This window comes from Gossypium arboreum, chromosome 2, assembly GCF_025698485.1.
Source record: "Gossypium arboreum isolate Shixiya-1 chromosome 2, ASM2569848v2, whole genome shotgun sequence".
Taxonomy (NCBI): domain Eukaryota; kingdom Viridiplantae; phylum Streptophyta; class Magnoliopsida; order Malvales; family Malvaceae; genus Gossypium; species Gossypium arboreum.
The window spans coordinates 14257599-14279951 of record NC_069071.1 but is presented as its reverse complement, the minus strand read 5'-3'; the positions used below and the strand labels follow the sequence as shown (position 1 = coordinate 14279951).

The window sequence follows — 22353 nt, the reverse complement described above, 5'->3', positions numbered from 1 at the left end:
AATAAAGTAAACTTGCTCATGCTCTATGCTAGAACTGAAAAGTAAACATTATTGATTGGTCATCTCCCCTCCATTTGCATCACAGTGCAATATCGAATTTACCTGCTTAAAAAATTTCAAACCATCAATTTTCTTACCAAGAGCTTCAACCTGATTTGCTAACGTAGAAACTGCATCAATATTAAAAACACCGACTACTTTAATCAGTTTCATTCTCATGACTTGCCATTAATAGTTATTTAATGACATCTCATCTATAAACTCTTGAGCTACCTCAGATGTTTTATTATTCAGTGTTTCACCAGTTGCTGCATCAATTAGTTGCCTAGTTGAGGGATTCAAACTATTGTAGAAGGTTTGAACTTGCAACCACAAAGGTATTCCATGATGATGACATATTTTCAAAAGATCTTTAAATTACTCTTATGCATCATATAATATCTCCAAATCAATTTGAGTAAAAGAAGAGATGTCGTTCCTCAACTTAACTGTTTTAGCCAATGGGAAGCACTTCAACAAAAAATTCTCACTCATCTAATCCCATGTCGTGATAGAACCTCATGGCAATGAATTCAACCACTGTTTTTCCTTACTCTTCAAAGAGAATGGGAACAACCGTAAGTGTATGGTGTCATCAGTAGCACCATTAATCTTCAAAGTGTCTCAAATCTCTAGAAATTAGCCAAATAAGAATTCAAATCTTCATCCCAAATAAGCATTCAGATCTTCATCTAGCAAACCATCAAACTGAACATACTGTTGTACCATCTAAATTTTGTTTGACTTCAGCTCAAAATTGTTTGCAACAATGGCAAGTCTCCCAATACTCAATTCAACCTTAATCACAGTGGACTTAGCATAATAAAAAATAGTACGAAGAGCAAGAGGTAGCTAATTATTTTGATTATCACCCACCTCCACAGTCAGATCATTTTCCTCTTGATCGTCTACTATATTCTGTTGACCTTGTCTTGCTTCTCTAACCTCTCTATGATTTTTGCGAGTAGTTTTTTTAATCTCACTATTAAAAAATAACAGTTCTGATGGGTTTCCTCTAGTCATGAACCAAGAGAACCTGTCTGAATCAAACAAACAAACAAAAATTAGAATATAAAAAATAAAATTAAAAACAAAAATAGAAAAATGGTTAAATTAATAGAAATAAAGTTTTCCTAACATTTTAGTCGTCGGCAACAGTGCCAAAAACTTGATTGCAAGTTGTAAACCAACTAAGAATTCGACAAAGGCAAGTGCACCTATCAATTAATAGTATAGTTACGGTTAGCACAAATATCGTTCCCATGAAGACTAAAAGTACTAGTAATTATCAAATTTCTATTATTTAAATGAAAAATTGGAGTGATTGATTAGAAATAAAATTAACTAAATTAATTAACTAAAGAACATGAAAAAGAATAAATTAGGAAAAGAAAGGATTAACAACCAAGAAGCAAAACAATACCCAAGAAAGAATCCACCTAGATTTCATTTGTCATTGTCAATCTGAATTAAACAATTTCTTCACTTAGTATCTTGATCTGTAGAAATCCATAAATTATGCCAATAGCTCTCTTCAAGACTAACAACAACTGACTCTAGGTTGATTAATTGAAATTTCTTCCTAATTAAAACCTTTATTATCGTATTAACTCAGTTTACAGATTCCCCTATTAGATTTGACTCTAATTCGGTAGATTTATGTTATCCTATTGCTAGGATTGCATGCAACTCCACTCAACTATGCTAGATCTACTCTTAAACAGGGACTTTTCCTTCTCTGATTCAAGAACATCAAACATGGATTAATAGTCTAAAAATATTAAACCAAGAATTAATCACATATAATTGAGAACAAGATTCAAGTATTTATCGCGTAAAAAAGAAATCAAAAGAGAGAATTCATCATAGGGTTCATCTCCCTAAGTATTTATAAAATTAGTTCATAATCGCAAATAAAAATATATGAAAGATAGTATAACCATAAGAAATAAAGAAACTCATAATAAACTTCAAAGAAATCAAAAGGAGATCTTCAATCTTGATGGAAATCTACTTCAGAGTTAGCTTCAATAGTGTTTTTCGAGTTGTATTCTTTAATATTCTCTAACGGCTTGTTCCCCTCTTCTTATCTTTGATATATATATATATATATATATATATATATATATATATATATGTCTTAGAATGCCCCAAAAAAAACTAAAAATTGCATTTTCCCGTGATTTAGAGTGCAATTCGAAAAATCCACACGGCCTGTCATATGGCCGTGTGGCTCACACGATCATGTGTCTAGCTCATTTAGAATGGTCCAACCCATGTGGCTCCTGAAACTTGCTCTGATTTTCATTCATTCTACTCCCAAATGCTCTCCTAAGTATAGAAACATGAACTTAAAAGATTAGGAGCATAAAATTCACCATTTTAACTCGAATAATCATCCAAAAATGCATTAAGAATGAGACTGAAACATGCTACATTCAGCATTTTTCACTCATGTACCAATTTTTAAAACTGTTCAAATTTCTAAAGTTGTTGTTTTTTTGAAGAAATTTGTATTAAATTGTTAGATTTTAACCTTAGAAGTGAAAAAGGACTAGATTATAAAGTTTAATTGTTAGTTTTGAACATAGGACTAAAGTGTATAGATTTTGAATTTGATGTGGAATTTTTGTAATTCTTGATAGTAGATGGTCTTAAAAGGATGTAATTGTGATCGATTTCGAAATCGAAGCTCAAATTTGAAAGTTATAACAAATTCGGCTTTAAGGACTAAATTGAATAAAATGAAAAAAATTAGGGAATTGAATCGATCTATGCATATGATAATATATTATAAACTATTGGGAATTAATAAATTGAAGTGAATTATCATATAGATCGAGAATTGAAAAAAACTGAGGATAATTGAGAAAAAGGCAAATTTATCGATTAGTCATTGGAAATTCAACTTGTTCACTAATTTGATTAGGTAAGTTCATATGGTATAAATGCAACAACCCATATTTCTCGGGCATCGGAAAAGTGAATTTAGGGCCTCCGTCATGGGAAAACGAATCCGTAAATATTTATTAAAAATATTTACGAAGTTAGTTATGGGTTGAATTAGATTTTGATTAGGTGAATTTAGTTTAATTAGAAGTAATTATTAAGAAGGACTAAATTGAATAGAGTGTAAAAGATTAATGTTAAAATAGAGAAAATGATAAGGGACTAAATTAGTAATTAAACCAAATTAGTGACATGTGTAAGATAGAGAATAAATACATGTGTATTTAAATTATTACTACAAATGTATATAATATATATATTTACTTATAAATTAAGTAAAAGATATTTTTAATTTATTTATTATTATTATTATTATTACTATTATTATTATTATTATTATAATTATTATCAATAATTAATTGAGATAATGACAAATGTATGGTGATAAATTAACACATGTGTACATGTATGTATAAATACACATGTATTATTTTTATTTGTTATTATAGATATTTTATAATTAAACATTAATTAAGTAAATAATGTAATAAAATAAAGGATAAAAGAAAAGAATGGAAATAGTTACAGAGAAGAAACAAAATAGAAAGAAAAAAGAAAAAAAGAAAAGAAAAAGGAGAAATTAGGGTTTTAATGCTTGAAGTTTTAATTGGTAAGTTTAATTAAGCCATTTTCTTGTGATTTTGATGTTTTTGAAGTCCTAGAGTTGAATACTTTTGAGTTTATGTGGAAATATTGAAAATTAATAGATTTTTTGAAAGGGTTTATGTTGAGCAAATGATGAAATTATGGATTAAATTGATTGAATCATTGATTAAAATTGATTAGAGGACTAAATTGTAAACTAGGCTATAAGTTTTGAGTTTATGGGCTAAATTGAAAGAAGTTTGAAATTATGGTAAAATGATGAAAATTTTATGGTTATATTGAAGTGTTGATGGAAATTGAATAAGAAAATGATGTGAATTGTAAAAAGGAAGAAGATGAAAATGGTTATGACAAATTTGGGATTTAGGTAAAAGTTGCATGAAAAGTTATTATTTTATATAAAATATGTGTGTTATTAATTAATTGTACTTATGCTAATTCTCGTAGTAAACAAGGAATCCGAGACGTCGAATACGAAGGCAAAAGAAAAAAGTGATCGAGGAATAGCTCGAGAAAAATATCGGTTTGTATTATCATAATTCAAGTTATTTCTTATTAAATGTTTAATTTTAATAAATGTGTATGGAATTTGAATGTGAGGTAAATGTTGATATTTAAGTTGAATGTGAATTAGATTTATTTGATGAATAAATATATGTATGTGAAATTGAATTGTATAATTGAATTGAGTAATGTTGGTATGCATATGAATTTGAATTGAGAAATATGTGAGAAAATATGGTCAAAGTGCAATTGATGTGAATTGACTGAAATAAAGGAAGTAATCCGATACCCTATTAAGTAGTCGGGCTTAGTGGATATAGTTGGCATGCCATAGGATTGGAAAGGTTCAGGGATACTTTGACTTCGAGTCGATGAGACACTTGGTGTGTCATTATTGCTTCGGATAGATTCGATGAGGCGTTGGTCGCCACTTTGCTTCGGCTTAGGCGATAAGACGTTGGTCGTCACTTATTTGCTTCGAACTATCCGATGAGGCGTTGGTCGCCATTCTGGTGTGTTTGGTTGGATCCGTGTATTCGCCGAAGTCCGAGTCATGTTAATAGGGGAAAATAAGTGAAATAATAAAATCAAATGAATTTGATTAATTGAGCTATTGAATGAAATGAGAAAGTGATATTGTAAGATGGAATGTGAGATGAAATTTGTAAAGAGATTGAAGGTACGAACCAAAGGATCATGAAATGTTTATATTTGAAATGTGAATTGAATAATTATATGTGGTTTAGAGATGAATCAATGGTTCATGAGTTATTTGAAATCTCATTGATGATTTATAGGATCTATCATTGGGAATGATATAATGGAAATATGATAGTTTGGTATGAATTTATATATATGATTTGGATGTATGATTTGCTAATTATCTATGTATGTTATGATAATTTATTGTTGTTATAATTTGAATTATGATAATACCACTGAGTATTTCCTATACTCAGCGTACGGTTGTTTCCCGTGCTCAGGTTAGGTAGAGTTGAAGTTCAGTCAAGCATCCAAGTCAATCCCGACCTCATCTCAATTTTGGTGATGCATCTATCTTTTAGAAATATGGCATGTACTAGGTTTGGTGTTTGTCACTTGTAAGTGTTTTATATTTTGAATGTAAATGTGGTGCATAATCCTTAAGAGGTAATGAAATGAATGAATGAAAATTTGCTAAGTTTGAAAGGTTTGATGAATGTTATTTGATCAGGATTTATAAGTAAATGTTTTGGGCATGAATTAGGTGTGTTTAGTATGTGAAAATAGCTTAAAAATGGTGAAAATTAGGTTTTCACACGGTCTAGTCACATGGGCGTGTGCCCAGGCCGTGTGGTAAAGTCAGACTTGCCCACAGGTTAGTCCCACGGCCATGTGAGTAAGTCAGATCTGCCCATGGGCTGGCCTCATAGCCATGGGAGGCCCACGGGCAGGCCACACAGGCATGTCCCAGGCCATACGGACGTGTGCCCCTATTCTCAAGAAAAAGTTTCCAAAGTTCCCGGTTTAATCCCAAAGCACTTCCTAAGTATATTTTGGGCATCGTAAGTCGAAATTAGGGTCTTAAAGGTAGAATTTGAGAAATTTAAAATTGAAATATAGATTTATGACTCAGTGTTGTTCATTATTAGTGTTTAATTTCGGTAATGCGTCGTAACCCTGCTCCGACGATAGGTTGGGGTTAAGGGGTGTTACATTTTATCGGTATCAGAGCTATCAAGTTTAGTCGATTCTTGAATTAAATCGAGCTTGTAAGTGAGTCTAGAAGTACATGCCACAGTCAAGTCAAAACTCAGTCGGGATATTTTGATGCTGACCTATCTAATTGTTTTTGTTTTATAGATTAAAGATGTCTGATAAACACCTTGATAATATAAATGAAGCAATGTTCACTAGGGATGAAGAGTCGTACGATTTAGACAAAACAGAGTCAGCTACTCCCAGTGTAAATCCAGTTAGAAACCAACCCCCTAATGTAGAAAGAGATGAAAAAGGTAGAAATGAATCTGAATTAGTAAAAATGTTAGCTGATGCTCTTCAGCGAGCAGTGGAGTCTATACCTGCTACTACGACTGTATCTATTCCTAGACGGTCCTCAATTAAGGAATTAAGAAAATATGGTGCCATAGAATTCTCAGGTCTGAAGGGAGTTGATCCGTCTATAGCTAAAAATTGGATGGAGTTGAACAAAAGAGTATTCCAACAACTAGATTGCACCCCTCAGAAAAGTCTGTTATGTGTTATATCATCACTGCAAGGGGAGGCTTATGTATGGTGGGAATCAGTGGTTCGACATTTACTAAAGAATTAGATAACTTTGGATCTATTTCAGAAAAAGTTTCAAAAGAAATATATTGGAGAAATGTATATCGAAGACAAGAAGCAAGAGTTTTTGACGTTGCAACAGGGTGACATGTCAGTAATAGATTATGAGAGAGAATTCTCGAGACTCAACAGATACGCCTCAGAGTTTATTCCAACTGAAGCTGACAGTTGTAAGAGATTTTTATAGGGTCTACGAGCTGAGATCAAATTACAGTTGGTATCTCAACGTATTACTGAATTTGTTGATTTGATTGAGTGTGCCAAGATGGTAGAGCAAGTCTTAGGATTTGACAAAAAGTTTGAAACTTTTAAATTGGTTGGGAAACGTATGGGAACTGCAAGTTCGAACCCTTGACCTAAAAGATCCAAGGATTCCCGAAGTGAATGGAGATCTAGTTTTAGATCAGATAAAAGAGAAAAGAGTCAGGGGAAACAAACTACAGTATCTATCGGTAATGTAAGAGGTACGTCCCGAGATGTTAATATTCTAGATTGTGAACATTGCGGGAAAAAGCACAGAGGTGAATGTTGGATATTGACTAGAGGGTGTTTTAAATGTGGATCTACAGACCATTATATTAAAGATTGCCCAAAGAATGATAGTGCTACACCTGTGACATCACAGAGATTAGTCTCTACTACTAGAGGTAGAGGATCGGGCAGAGGTGGATCAGTATCTAGAGGAGGAGGTACGAGAAGAGGGAATGACATAGTGACCGAGCAGTCTGAAGCTAGGGTGCCGGCTAGAGCATATGTGGTTAGAACCCGCGACGAAGGTGATGCTCATAATGTGGTAATAGGATATTTCTATTATATTCTGAGCCTGTTCATGCTTTAATTGATCCTGGATCTTCGCATTCCTATATTAATTCAAAATTAGTTGAATTGAGAAAATTAAAGTCTGAAATATCTAGAGTGTCTATTGAGGTGTCTAGTCCGTTGGGGCAAACAGTGTTAGTGAACCAGGTCTGTCCAAGATGCTCGTTGATTATACAGAATAAAAATTTTTCGGTTGACTTGTTAATTATGCCATTTGGGGATTTTGATAAAATATTGGGAATGGACTGGTTATCTGAACATGAAGTGATTTTGGACTGCTCTAAAAAGAGATTCAGCATTTAGACAGCGAGTAAAGGTGTGGTTGAAGTAAATGGTATTCGTACTAGTGGGCTAGCACGAATTTTTTTAGCAATAAAGGCTAGTAAATTACTTCAGCAGGGTTGTTTAGCATATTTGGCATATATTATTAATTCAGATTCAGTTAGAAGCCAGTGCAGTAAAATTCAGACAGTTTGTGAGTTTCTTAATGTATTTCCTGAAGAATTATCGGGTTTATCGCCAGATAGGGAGGTCGAGATCGGTATTAAGGTTTATCCAGGCACAGCTCCAATCTCTATACCTCTGTATCGGATGTCACCTACAGAGTTAAAAGATCTGAAGATACAGTTGTAACATCCTGATTTTCGGGTTTTCGCGATTCCTGATATTTTAAGTAAATTTCTAAAATTTGGTATGTGATGATGGAATTCATAATTTGGGTAAAATTGGTAGAATATAAAAACTAGTTAAATTGTGCATCGAGACTGATAAAACCATTATGGAATATAGCCTAAATGGGCCTAGATGACGAAATTGGCTAAGTAGGGCCCATTAGGGGTTTTAGGCCCAATAACTCGATTTCGCTAAAAATGGGCCAGAATCACTGTTTGCACCCATGGATTGTTAGTAATCGTTAATGAACATGGAAACCCTAATTTTTGGTAAAATTATGAGATTACCCTTATACCATGAAAATGACCGTTTTGCCCCTAGGTAAAAATGACCATTATACCCCTAGGGTTTATGTATGATTTTAATACATGGGATTTTGATAAATATGGTATGTATGAGATGCACATGACATGTATGATATGCACATGATATGTATGATATGCACATGATGTAATCATAACTGCATTGGGTTGGGTTTTTATATGGATGGAGGAAGTGAAAAAGGGCTTATGCCCTAGTTATCAAAAGGGCTTATGCCCCAGTTATAAAAGGGCTTATGCCCCAGTTATTGAAAGGGCTTTTGCCCCAGTTATTAAAAGAGGCTAGGCCTCCGGTTATATGATAAAGCAGCTATGCTGCCAGTGGAGAGTATGGTGGGGTGGGTCGAGTTAATCCCCACATGGTGTGTTGGTTGGTACGGGTGGAGAGTAGCGGATGGTGGGTTGAGTAGTCTCCCCAAATGGGTTGCATTCTTTCATTGAAATTATATGTTACATTGAAATGGGCCTAAGGGTCATACCGTTTACAGTAAAGGCTTCGGCCCAGTAATATGAAATATGAAAAGGCTTCGGCCCAGTGTTATGGAATATGAAACATGAAAAGGGCTATGGCCCAGTATATGTTGAGATTGGATTTGGGCTTAGACCCAACAGTCATTATTGTTTTGGGCTCGAAAGGGGCTTGTTGCACATGAGTTTCCAAACTCACCCCCTTTCCTTAACCTTGCAGGTGAGCCTTGATGTGGGGACTTGGGTAGGAGAGGATTGAGTGGCCACGGTGATCATCTTTGGGCTTTTAAATAAGTGTTGGTTTTCATTTAATTTCCTTTAATTATTATTTATTTTTGGGTTGTAATAAGGCCATTTTTAACTTTCCTTTTATTTCTTTTCGGAATTATTTTAATTTTAATAACTTTAAAAAAATTGGTTAATAATTATTCAAATGGGCTAGACTTAGGACGTGTTTTCAAAATGATACTTGTTTTCAAAATATCTCAACACCACGATTAATCGATTTATCAAAGACGTCCACTTAAACAAATTTAAACTCGATATAACAAAGTGTGGCTATGGTTGTGGGCATGTCTAGGATTGGATCCAATTAAAGAGCTTGGTACTTAAGTAGCCTTCATGGCTCACCTCCTCTGTCTCGGATACCTACCTGGTGCCCAACTTCCATACACTTTGTTAACTCAATAAAATGTATGGTTTTAAAACACTAAAACGGAACGTGGGTTTTCAACTCCAATGTGGCACGTCAGATTCGGCCATAACGTCTGGGCCGGGTTTGGGGTGTTACATTTAGTGGTATCAGAGCCTAGGTTGCAACAACTCTACGTGGATCGGTCCGAAAATCTATTTGAAAACTTAGGCCTAAGAAGGGTATTTTTGGAAATGGTTTCGAAAAGTTCATTTTAAAGATGTTTTATGGAAAATATATGTTAAAAAGGTACCATCTTTCTTTTTTAATCAAGAGTTCAAAATAAAGGGAGTTTTCAAATCAAAGTTTTGAAATTCTATTTTCGATAATCAAAACATGGTTTTTTGGAGAAAGAAGTGGCGCATGAATCCCGGCACCAAGTCTGTAAGTATATTTTCCTTACAATATATGATATTGATATGATATTATGAATAGTCTTTGAGACCCTACTATGATACCTTAGCTAGGGTAGAGCAGTAAACAGTAGGAATGAGGCTGTAGCTAGGCTATGATGATACGAAAACAATCCTTGGACCGCTATATCTACATAAGACATTTTCTTAATAAGCGGTGGAACGTTATACTAATTCCATAAAATTCGTAAATCGATAATTCGATTTGAGTACTAGAGGAGCTCGTGGGCGAGGGCATGGACGTGGTCGCGAAGGGTGCAAGCTGAATCTTCATCCTCGGGGCATAGGCCGGTGAGGAGCCAGTGTGCCGCAAGCAACGGAGACCGGTCTTATGATCGGTGTGGGGATGACGCTTTATCCCAAGCCATGTTAAGGGTTTTAGAAAGAGTGGCTGGAGCTAATCTTGGGACGGTGAATAGGGTCTATATCGGAGTGACTCCGCCAACGGAGAGAGGTATTTAGGGGTGTATCTGGAGTGGCCCGAATGTGGCGAATATTGGTGGAGGCTCTGAGCGGATCATGGACGATCTAGGCGCTCGGTGGAGAAAAAAGTGAAAGGAGGCGTGTCGTTGCTACGTGATTTAAGCATACCGATGGTGGATCACCATAAGAGAGAGTACCCCAATTAAGCAAGTAACACGAGAATTGTTCAAAAGCGCCTTTAAAGGGAGGTATGTTGGAGCAAGCTATGTGGATGCTCGTCGAAAGGAATTCTGAATCGACTCAAGGTGATAAGACCGTAGGCAGTATGAGGCGTAATTTTGAGGCCGAGTCGATATGCTAGTGGTATAGTGGTAAGCGAATCTGAGCTTGATGTCCACTTCGAGGATGGTCTCCGCGATGAGCTTAGGATATTGATAGCTCCACGGAGGGAGCGTGGTTTTTTGCTTTGGTAGAAAAGGCTAAGATAGTGAGGAGGTGAAGTGAGTGAGTGATGAATCGTGAGAAGGATCGACCCAGATTCAAGAGGGATTTCAGACCCTCGAGTGCCACGAATCGAAGTGTTAAAAGAGCAAGGATGGAGGAACCGGTTCGAGCAGTTCCAGTAAATACTTATAGACCGCAGGCTTGCAGGGACTGTGGTAGGGTGCATATGGGGAGTGCTGGAAACGAACTGGAGCATGTTTTCGATGTGGGTCAAAGGAGCATAAGTTCAGAGAGTGTCCTCGGAGGACAGCTCAGGAGCTAGTGGCAGAGCAAAGGGATGTCCAACCACGGCGAGGAGGACCACCACCACAGAGGGGTCGTGGGCAAGGTAGAGGTGGCAATGGTAATGGACGAGGACGTGGGGCACCTAGCAGAGGTGCTGGTCATGCTGAAGCTCGACAACCGGCGTTGGTTTATGCTGCACGACATTGTGAGGAGGGTGACGCTCCTGATGTTATAACTGGTACGTTCTTCATTCATAGCATGCCTTACACTGCTTTGATTGATGTGGGTTCCACCCACTCGTATGTTGCTTGTGATGTATCTGGGGCTTTGGATGTGCTTCCTGAGAAGACTATAAGTGGGGTATCAGTAATAAGTCCATTGGGACATTCGGTTAAGGTAGATAAAATTTTTAGGGCAGTACCGTTAGTGACACAAGATAAAATCTTTGAAGGAGATTTGATGGAGCTGCCATTTCGGGATTTTGATCTTATTTTGGGAATGGATTGGTTAGCTAAGCACAAGGCGACGTTGGATTGTGCTGCAAAGAGGATGGTACTAAGAACTGTCAAAGATGAGGAGATAATGGTCATAGGGGAACGAAGGGATTATTTATCCAATGTTGTTTCGGCGTTAAGAGCCGAGAAGTTGATCCGGAAAGGTTGTGAGGCGTACTTGGCCTTTGTAAGTCAAACGGGACTTGAGGAGATAACGGTGGAGTCGGTTAGGACTATTAAGGAATTTCAGGATGTATTCCCAGATGAACTTCCTGGATTACCCCCGAACAGAGAAGTCGAGTTTGGAATCGACTTACTACCTGGAACAGCTCCTGTGTCCATTGCGTCTTATCGGATGGCACCAAAGGAGTTGGTAGAATTGAAAGCTCAGATTATGTCAACAAGTGAAGGCCGAGCATCAACTACCTTCGGGATTGTTACAGTCGGTAAAGATACCACTTTGGAAGTGGGAAAGGGTAACTATGGACTTTGTAAGTGGGTTGCCGTTGACACCTTCTAAGAAGGATTCGGTTTGGGTGATTGTGGATAGACTCACGAAATCGCTCATTTCATACCTGTCCGAACCGATTACTCACTTGAAGTTGGCGATTGTATGTGGCGAAATAGTACGGTTGCATGGTGTGCCAAGATCGATAATTTCGCATCGAGACCCAAGGTTTACATCTCGGTTTTGGCGAAGTTGCATGAGGCATTGGGAACGCGATTGGATTTTAGTACGGCTTTTCACCCTCGATCGGATGGGCGATCGAGAGGGTTATTCAGATTTTAGAGGATATGTTGAGGGTTGTGCTATTGAGTTTAAAGGCGGTGGGAGGACCATTTGCCCTTAGCGGAGTTCGCGATAACAACAGTTATCAAGCAAGTATTCAGATGGCTCCATATGAGGCACTATATGGGCGAAGGTGTCGCCGCCTACTTGTTGGGCGTAATTGGGGAAAGGCAAATACTTGGACCGAGTTGGTAGCAGATCATCAAGACAAGATTAAGGTAATCGGAAGAGGTTAAAGAGGCGGCGGATCGACAAAAGTCTTATGCCGATCTGAAGCGTAAGGATATTGAATATGCGGTAGGAGACATGGTCTTTTTGAAAGTTTCGCCTTGGAAGAAGATCTTGAGATTTGGTAAGAAGGGTAAGTTGAGCCCACGGTTTATTGGACCTTATCGAATCATTAAGCGGATAGGGCCGGTGGCTTATCAACTAGAGTTACCTCTAGAACTGGATCGCATTCACGATGTCTTCCATGTGTCCATGCTAAGGCGATATCGTTCGACCCAACTCATATCGTGCGATTTGCGTAAATTGAGGTACTGATCGGATTTGACCTTTGAAGAGGAACCTGTGCAAATACTTGATCGTGATGCCAAGGTGTTGAGAAAGAGGTCAGTCCCGTTGGTGAAGGTACTTTGGAGGAACCATGGCAAGGAAGAAGTTACCTGGGAGACCGAAGAGGCAATGCGTCAGCAGTACCCTCAACTGTTTGGACCAGGTAAATTTTGAGGCCGAAATTTCTTTAAGGAGGTAGAGTTGTAACATCCTGATTTTCGGGTTTTCGCGATTCCTGATATTTTAAGTAAATTTCTAAAATTTGGTATGTGATGATGGAATTCAGAATTTGGGTAAAATTGGTAGAATATGAAAACTAGTTAAATTGCGTATCGAGACTGATAAAACCATTATGGAATATAGGCTAAATGGGCCTAGATGACGAAATTGGCTAAGTAGGGCCCATTAGGGGTTTTAGGCCCAATAACTCGATTTCGCTAAAAATGGGCCAGAATCATTGTTTGCACCCATGGATTGTAGTAATCGTTAATGAACATGGAAACCCTAATTTTTGGTAAAATTATGAGATTACCCTTATACCATGAAAATGACCGTTTTGCCCCTAGGTAAAAATGACCATTATACCCCTAGGGTTTATGTATGATTTTAATACATGGGATTTTGATAAATATGGTATGTATGAGATGCACATGACATGTATGATATGCACATGATATGTATGATATGCACATGATGTAATCATAACGCATTGGGTTGGGTTTTATATGGATGGAGGAAGTGAAAAGGGCTTATGCCCTGATTATCAAAAGGGCTTATGCCCCAGTTATCAAAAGGGCTTATGCCCCAGTTATAAAAGGGCTTATGCCCCAGTTATTGAAAGGGCTTTTGCCCCAGTTATTAAAAGAGGCTAGGCCTCCAGTTATATGATAAAGCAGCTATGCTGCCAGTGGAGAGTATGGCGGGGTGGGTCGAGTTAATCCCCACATGGTGTGTTGGTTGGTACGGGTGGAGAGTAGCGGATGGTGGGTTGAGTAGTCTCCCCAAATGGGTTGCATTCTTTCATTGAAATTATATGTGACATTGAAATGGGCCTAAGGGCCATACCATTTACAGTAAAGGCTTCGGCCCAGTAATATGAAATATGAAAAGCCTTCGGCCCAGTGTTATGGAATATGAAACATGAAAAGGGCTATGGCCCAGTATATGTTGAGATTGGATTTGGGCTTAGACCCAACAGGCTGTTATTGTTTTTGGGCTCTGAAAGGGGCTTGTTGCACACTGAGTTTCCAAACTCACCCCCCTTTCCTTAACCTTGCAGGTGAGCCTTGATGTGGGGACTTGGGTAGGAGAGGATTGAGTGGCCACGGTGATCATCTTTGGGCTTTTAAATAAGTGTTGGTTTTCATTTAATTTCCTTTAATTATTATTTATTTTTGGGTTGTAATAAGGCCAATTTTAACTTTCCTTTTATTTCTTTTGAAATTATTTTAATTTTAATAACTTTAAAAAATTGGTTAATAATTATTCAAATGGGCTAGACTTAGGACGTGTTTTCAAAATGATACTTGTTTTCAAAATATCTCAACACCACGATTAATCGATTTATCAAAGACGTCCACTTAAACAAATTTAAACTCGATATAACAAAGTGTGGCTATGGTTGTGGGCATGTCTAGGATTGGATCCAATTAAAGAGCTTGGTACTTAAGCGACCTTCATGGCTCACCTCCTCTGTCTCGAATACCTACCTGGTGCCCAGCTTCCATACACTTTGTTAACTCAATAAAATGTATGGTTTTAAAACACTAAAACGGAACGTGGGTTTTCAACTCCAATGTGGCACGTCAGATTCGGCCATAACGTCTGGGCCGGGTTTGGGGTGTTACAACAGTTGCAAGAATTATTAGACTGTGGTTTTATTCAACCGAGTATATCACCATGGGGAGCTCCGGTATTATTTGTTATGAAGAAAGATGGCTCGATGCGACTCTGCATTGACTATAGACAATTGAATAAGGTGACAATTAAGAACAAGTATCCACTTCCTCGCATTGATGATTTGTTTGCTCAGTTGAGAGGAGCTTCTATATTTTTGAAGATTGACTTAAGGTTAGGCTACTACCAGTTGAAAGTAAAAGGAAGCGACGTTGCAAAGACAGCTTTCCATACAAGGTATGGTCACTATGAGTTCTTAGTAATGCCATTCGGGTTGACAAATGCTCCAGCTACTTTTACGGATCTCATGAATCATATCTTTCAACCATATTTAGACCAGTTTGTAGTAGTTTTTATTGATGATATACTAGTTTATTCGAAGTTAGATTCAGAGCATGATCAGCATCTTAGGATTGTACTACAGATACTACGGGAAAAAAATTGTATGGAAAGCTCAGTAAATGTGAATTTTGGTTGTCAGAGGTTGTATTCCTGGGTCAGGTAGTATCTGCAGATGGAATTCGAGTTGATCCAAAGAAGATTGAAGCAATTGTATAGTGGAAACCACCAAGAAACGTATCAGAGGTACATAGCTTTCTTGGTCTAGCTGGGTATTATAGAAGATTTGTAAATGGATTTTCGAAGATAGCTTTGCCGATGACCAAACTGTTACAAAAGAATGTACCATTTGTATGGGATGATTAATGTCAAGAAAGTTTTGAAAAGTTGAAGTAAATGTTGACAGAGGCACCAATTTTGACGTTACCAGAATCGGGAAAAGATTTTATTGTATATAGTGATGCTTCATTAAGTGGTTTGGATTGTGTACTGATGCAAGAAGGGAAAGTAATAGCTTATGCATCTCGTCAGTTGAAACCACATGAGCGTAACTATCCAACTCATGACTTGGAGCTAGCAGCAGTGATTTTTGCCTTGAAGATTTGGAGACACTATCTATACAGTGAGAAATTCTATATTTATACGGATCATAAAAGTTTGAAATATCTCCTCTCCCAAAAAGAATTGAATTTACGACTGAGATGGTGGATCGAGCTTTTAAAAGATTATGATTGTGTTATAGATTATCATCCAGGAAAAGCTAAGTAGTGGTTGACGCTTTGAGTAGAAAAGCTGCAATTGATTTGAGAGCAATGTTTGCACGGCTCAATATCTGTGATGATGGGAGTTTGATAGCTGAATTAAAAGTTAAACCAATGATGTTCAACTAGATTAAATCAGCTCAATTGAAAGATGATAAATTGTTGAAGAAAAGAGAGATGATACAGACTGGTACGGTAGAAAATTTCAGCATTGATGCAAATGGATGTTTAAGGTACCGAGATCAAGTTTGTGTTCCTGCTAAATTTGAATTGAAAGAGTTAATACTCCGAGAGGCACACGATGGTTCATTTGCTTTACACCCGGAAGGCACAAAGATGTATTGTGATCTACGAGATTTGTATTGGTGGTCTAGAATGAAAAGAGATATAATTGAATATGTTGGTAAATGTCTTACATGTTAGCGAGTAAAGGCAGAACATCAGGTTCCTATTGGATTGCTTCAGCCGATAAGTATTCCTGAGTGGAAATGGGATCGCATCACAATGGATTTTGTTACGGGGTTGCCACTATCGGCAAGCAAAAAGAATGCCATTTGGGTAATTGTTGATCGACTTACAAAATCAGCTCACTTTATAGTAGTCAATACATATTGGTCATTGCAGAAGCTTGTAGTAGTGTATATTCGAGAAATTGTTAGATTGCATGGTATTCCAATATCTATAATTTTAGATCGAGATCCTCGATTTACATCAAGATTTTGGAGACAGTTACATGAATCATTAGGCATACGGCTTAATTTCAGCACAGCATTTCATCCACAGACTGATGAACAGTCCGAACGGGTAATTCAAATATTAAAAGATATGATTCAGGCTTGCATCATTGATTTTGAATCAGGTTGGGAACGTTATTTACCTTTAGTTGAATTTGTGTATAATAATAGTTTCCAATCAATTATTAAGATGGCTCCGTATGAAGCATTGTATGGACAAAGATGTAGATCACCTGTCTGTTGGACCGAACTAAATGAAAGAAAAGTGATTGGACCGAAATTGATTCAAGAAACAGAAGAGACAGCCAAGAAAATACAAGAAAGATTAAAAGTTGCATTTTATAGACAAAAGTCCTACATTGATTTGAAATGATGGGACATTGAGTATTCAGTTGAGGATAAAGTATTTCTTGAAGTTTCTCTATGGAAGAAAGTGTTGAGATTTGGTCAGAAAGGTAAATTGAGCCCTCGTTACATTAGGCCATATGAAATTGTTGAAAGGATCGGACCAGTTGCTTATCGATTAGCTTTACCTCCGGAATGACAGAAGATACATGATGTGTTTCATGTTTCAATGCTACGCAGATATAGATCAGATCCTTCTCATGTCATTTCTATTGAAGATATTGAGATTCAACTGGATTTGTCTTATGAAGAAGAACCAATTGAGATTCTAGCACCAGAGATAAAAGCATTAAGAAATAAAAGGGTTCCTCTAGTGAAAGTGCTATGGAAAAGTCATAAGGTGGAAGAAGCGACTTGGGAACTGAAAGAAACTATGAGAGCTCAGTACCCCCATCTATTCTCAGGTAAATTTCGAGGACGAAATTTATTACGGGGGGAGAAATGTAACCACCCATATTTCATAGGCACTGGAAAAGTGAATTTAGGGCCTCTGTCTTAGGAAAACGAGTCTGTAAATATTTATTAAAAATATTTACGAAGTTAGTTATGGATTGAATTAGATTTTGATTAGGTGAATTTAGTTTAATTAGAAGTAATTATGAAAAAGGACTAAATTGAATACAGCGTAAAAGATTAATTTTAAAATAGAGAAAAATGACAAGGAACTAAATTAGTAATTAAACCAAATTAATGACATGTTTAAGATAGAGAATAAATAAATGTGTATTTAAATTATTAGAACAAATGTATATAATATATATATTTACTTATAAATTAAGTAAAACATATTTATTTATTTATTTTTTTATTATTATTATTATTATTATTATTATTATTATTATTATTATATTTTATCAATTAATTAAGATAATGACAAATGTATGGTGATAAATTAACACCATGACAAATAGTTACAGAGAAGAAACGAAATAGAAAGAAAGAAGAAGAAAAGAAAAGAAAAATGAGAAATTAGGGTTTTAATGCTTGAAGTTTTAATTGGTAAGTTTAATTAAGCCCTTTTCTTGTGATTTTCATGTTTTTGAAGTCCTAGAGTTGAATACTTTTGAGTTTATGTGGAGATATTGAAAATTAATAGATTTTTGAAAAGGGTTTATGTTAAGCAAATGATGAAATTATGGACTAAATTGATAGAATCATTGATTAGAGGACTAAATTGTAAACTAGGCTATAAGTTTTGATTTTATGGGATAAATTGAAAGAAGTTTGAAATTATGGTAAAATGATGAAAATTTGGTGGTTATATTGAAGTGTTGATAGAAATTGAATAAGAAAATGATGTGAATTGTAAAAAGGAAGAAGATGAAAATGGTTATGACAAATTTGGGATTCAGGAAAAATTTGCATGAAAAGTTATTATTTTATATAAAATATGTGTGTTATTAATTAATTGTACTTATGCTAATTCTCGTAGTAAACAAGGAAACCGAGACGTCGAATACAAGGGAAAGGAAAAAGTGCTCGAGGAATAGCTTGAGAAAATATCGGTTTGTATTATCATAATTCAAGTTATTTCTTTTTAAATGTTTAATTGTAATATATGTGTTTGAAATTTGAATGTGAGGTAAATATTGATATTTAAGTTGAATGTGAATTAGATTTATTTGATGAATAAATATATGTATGTGAAATTGAATTGTATGATTCAATTGAGTAATGTTGGTATGCATATGAATTTGAATTGAGAAATATGTGAGAAAATGTGGTCAAATTGCAATTGATGTGAATTGACTGAAATAAAGGAAGTAATCTGATACCCTATTAACTAGTGGGGCTTAGTGGATATAGTTGGCATGCCATAGGATTGGAAAGGTTCAGAGATACTTCGACTTTGAGTCAATGAAACACTTGGTGTGTCATTATTGCTTCGGATAGATTCAATGAGGCGTTGGTCGCCACTTTGCTTCGGCTTAGGCGATGAGACATAGGTCATCACTTATTTGCTTCGAACTATCCGATGAGGCATTGGTCGCCATTCTGGTGTGTTTAGTTGGATTCGTGTATCTGCCAAAGTCTGAGTCATGTTAATAGGGGAAAATAAGTGAAATAATAAAATCAAATGAATTTAATTAATTGAGCTATTGAATGAAATGAGAAAGTGATATTGTAAGATGGAATGTGAGATGAAATTTGTAAAGAGATTGAAGGTATGAACCAAAGGTTCATGAAGTGTTTATATTTGAAATGTGAATTGAATAATTATATGTGGTTGAGAGATGAATCAATGGTTCATGAGTTTTTTGAAATCTCATTGATGATTTATTGGATCTATCATTGGAAATGTTATAATTGAAATATGATAGTTTGGTATGAATTTATATATATGATTTGTATGTATGATTTGCTAATTATCTATGTATGTTGTGATAATTTATTGTTGTTATAATTTGAATTATGATAATACCACTGAGTATTTCCAATACTCAGCGTACAGTTGTTTCCCGTGCGCAGGTTAGGTAGAGTTGAAGTTCAGTCAAGCATCTGAGTCAATCCCGACCTCAGCTCAAATTTGGTGATGCATCTATCTTTTAGAAATGTGGCATGTACTAGGTGTGGTATCTGTCACTTGTAAGGGTTTTATATTTTGAATGTACATATGGTGCATAATCCTTAAGAAGTAAATGAATGAATGAAAATTTGATAAGTTTGAAAAGTTTGATGAATGTTATTCGATCAAGATTTATAAGTAAATGTTTTGTGCATGAATTAGGTGTGTTTAGTATGTGAAAATAGCTTAAAAATGGTGAAAATTAGGTTATAACACGGTCTAGTCACATAGGCGTGTGCCCAGGCCGTGTGGAAAACATAGACTTGCCCACAGGTTAGTCTCACGGCCGTGTGAGAAAGTTAGATCTGCCCACGGGCTGGCCCCACGGCCATGGGTGCCCCATGGGCAGGCCACACGAGCATGTCCCTGGCCACACGGACATGTGCCCCTATTCTCAAGAAAAAGTTTCCAAAGTTCCCGGTTTAATCCCAAAGCACTTCCTAAGTATATTTTGGGCCTCGTAGGTCCAAATTAGGGTCTTAAAGGTTGAATTTGAGAAATTTAAAATTGAAATATAGATTTATGACTCGGTGTTGTTCGTTATTAGTGTTTAATTTTGGTAATGCCTCGTAACCCTGTTCCGGCGACGGGTTGGGGTTAAAGGGTGTTACAATAAATGTGTTTAAGTTCTTTGTATTCGTTTTTTTATTATATTTGTGTTTGGTTGTGAATTGGTATAAAGGTGAGATTTGGACTAAATTGTAAGAAATGTATATATGTGATGAAAATGCCCGAATGAACTTAGTAAATATCTTGTGCACAGTAATATGGATTGGTTACTGATGATTATTGAGATTCATAATTTTTTGTGGCCTTGAAGATACATGTGACATAGTTTTATCCTAGACTAGTAACTTGGTGTCGTTTTAAAGCTTTAGCCCGGACGAGTAACCTGACATGTATATGTTCGACTTGGCCAAGGAATTTGACATGTCGTTAAAGTTTTAACTTGGACTAGTAATCTGACATGAATATATATTTAGCACGGATTAGCAACTGATGTGATTTAGTACTTGTATATTCAAGTTCATTTATTAAGTTTCACCAAGCAAAATATATTATATGAATTGAGAAATTAAAATGATATAGAATGAAATCAGTATTCAAATGATGAATTAGTGAATGTTGTGAACATAAAGTCTATAGTATTCAAATGATTACATTACTTTGAATTAGAATAAAAGTTAAAACTTCTTACCTATAGTGACATGAATGACATGATATATACATGTTTATACTTGGTTTGATGTTAGTTATAGAACTCACATTATTAATTTTTGTGGCATGTTATGTTTAGCCAAATTATTCCAACATTTTGGTAACTTATCGTATTTAATAGTTTATCAAGGTAAGTTTTTTATTTCTCACCTATAAACTTACTAAGTATTCGAAATGCTTACCCCGTTGTTTTCCCTTTCCCTATAGATTGGCAACTTATGGAATGTGTCGAACAGATCTATAAGAAGCTCACACTATCCCTTTATTAATTCGATAGTATCTCAATCGTTTAACCTTGGTTTATTGGTGTTAAGTAGGATCTTGAATGATAGTTTAGTTTCAAACCTTTCCAATGCTTGATTTTAGCAATGTGATTGTTTAGTTGAAAATGGTATGATTTGGTAAATGGTTTGATATAAGTATAAAGTATTTGGAATGGCCTTTTTGAATGTAAATTGGTATGTTTTGAGAAGCTTTTAGTTAAGTAAATGTTTGATATTTTCCAAATGGATTGGTTTGAATACCATGGTACTGTAATGTTATGTTTAATGATTGAATTGGTAGTATAATTGATGTAAAGATGATTGTGGATGTTTACACATGTTTTTGAATGTTTCTGGAATGATTTTTGTGTAGGTAAAGTTGTACAAATATGTTACTATATAATTGACTGTAGTTGCTCTGGCAACAAACGGTACATCATATAGCTTGGACCTGGTGGTCGGGTCAGGCAAAGGGTGTTACGTGATTGGTTGGAAAATTGATGCTTTCAGGGACAAGCTTTCCATGTGTTAGGTACCTATTAGTGATGAGTTCTCGTACGATACAAGGCCTGTTGAGGAAGCATCATTTGGTAGTCTTTATATATATCTTCCCCAAATTCAAATTTCTTTATCGTTAACTTTTCAGAATTGACAAAAACTATTGTAAATTATTGATTGCTCCATCGATGAAGAATTTTGAAGGATTAAAAGGGTTGTCTGCTAGGATAACTCTCATTTTCTATTTTTTAGTTTTTTTCTCGTGTTTCTTTGTTTTAGAGTGGTTACATTTGTTATTTTGCAGACAAGTGTTTATTTTGGTTTAATGGTAAAATGGTTGGTAAGGGAAAAGGAATTAGAAAGGAAAGGGATGAGCCTAAGGAACCCAATGTTGGAAAATTTTAAGTTAAAAGAGAAATTTTATTGCATAGTCTAAAAATAAAATTTTTGAAAACTTGAGCGATTGTGTTATTTATACCAATAAGATCTTTATAAGATTGGTACTTGTGTTTTAGAATAAGCAATAAAGGATGTTATCGGCTTTTGACCAACATGATCTTCTTTGTTATTCTCAAACCTCGACTTCCTGGGATCCAATTCACGAAGTGATCAAAAATATGAAAAATTTATTGATACTCAATTAGAATAACAATATCTATCAAAGGCTAGAAACTGAAAAGCAAATTCTCTCAAAAGTTAGAATTCATTTGAAAATTAAATCTCACTAAAAATTTGATAGTGTCGACACTTAATATGGTGTATTTTGGCCTAGCCAATGATCTATATTTAATAGTGATACATGTGATCAATTTCTCT

At 35.6% G+C, this 22353-nt stretch overlaps 1 non-coding gene across 1 annotated transcript; it reads left to right on the top strand.

Moving 5' to 3' along the window:
- Positions 1-379: 379 nt before the first annotated feature.
- On the top strand, positions 380-486 carry LOC128289972 (small nucleolar RNA R71). The gene has a single exon (XR_008279612.1). It is a non-coding gene; the product is annotated as a small nucleolar RNA R71 (small nucleolar RNA).
- Positions 487-22353: the final 21867 nt, after the last annotated feature.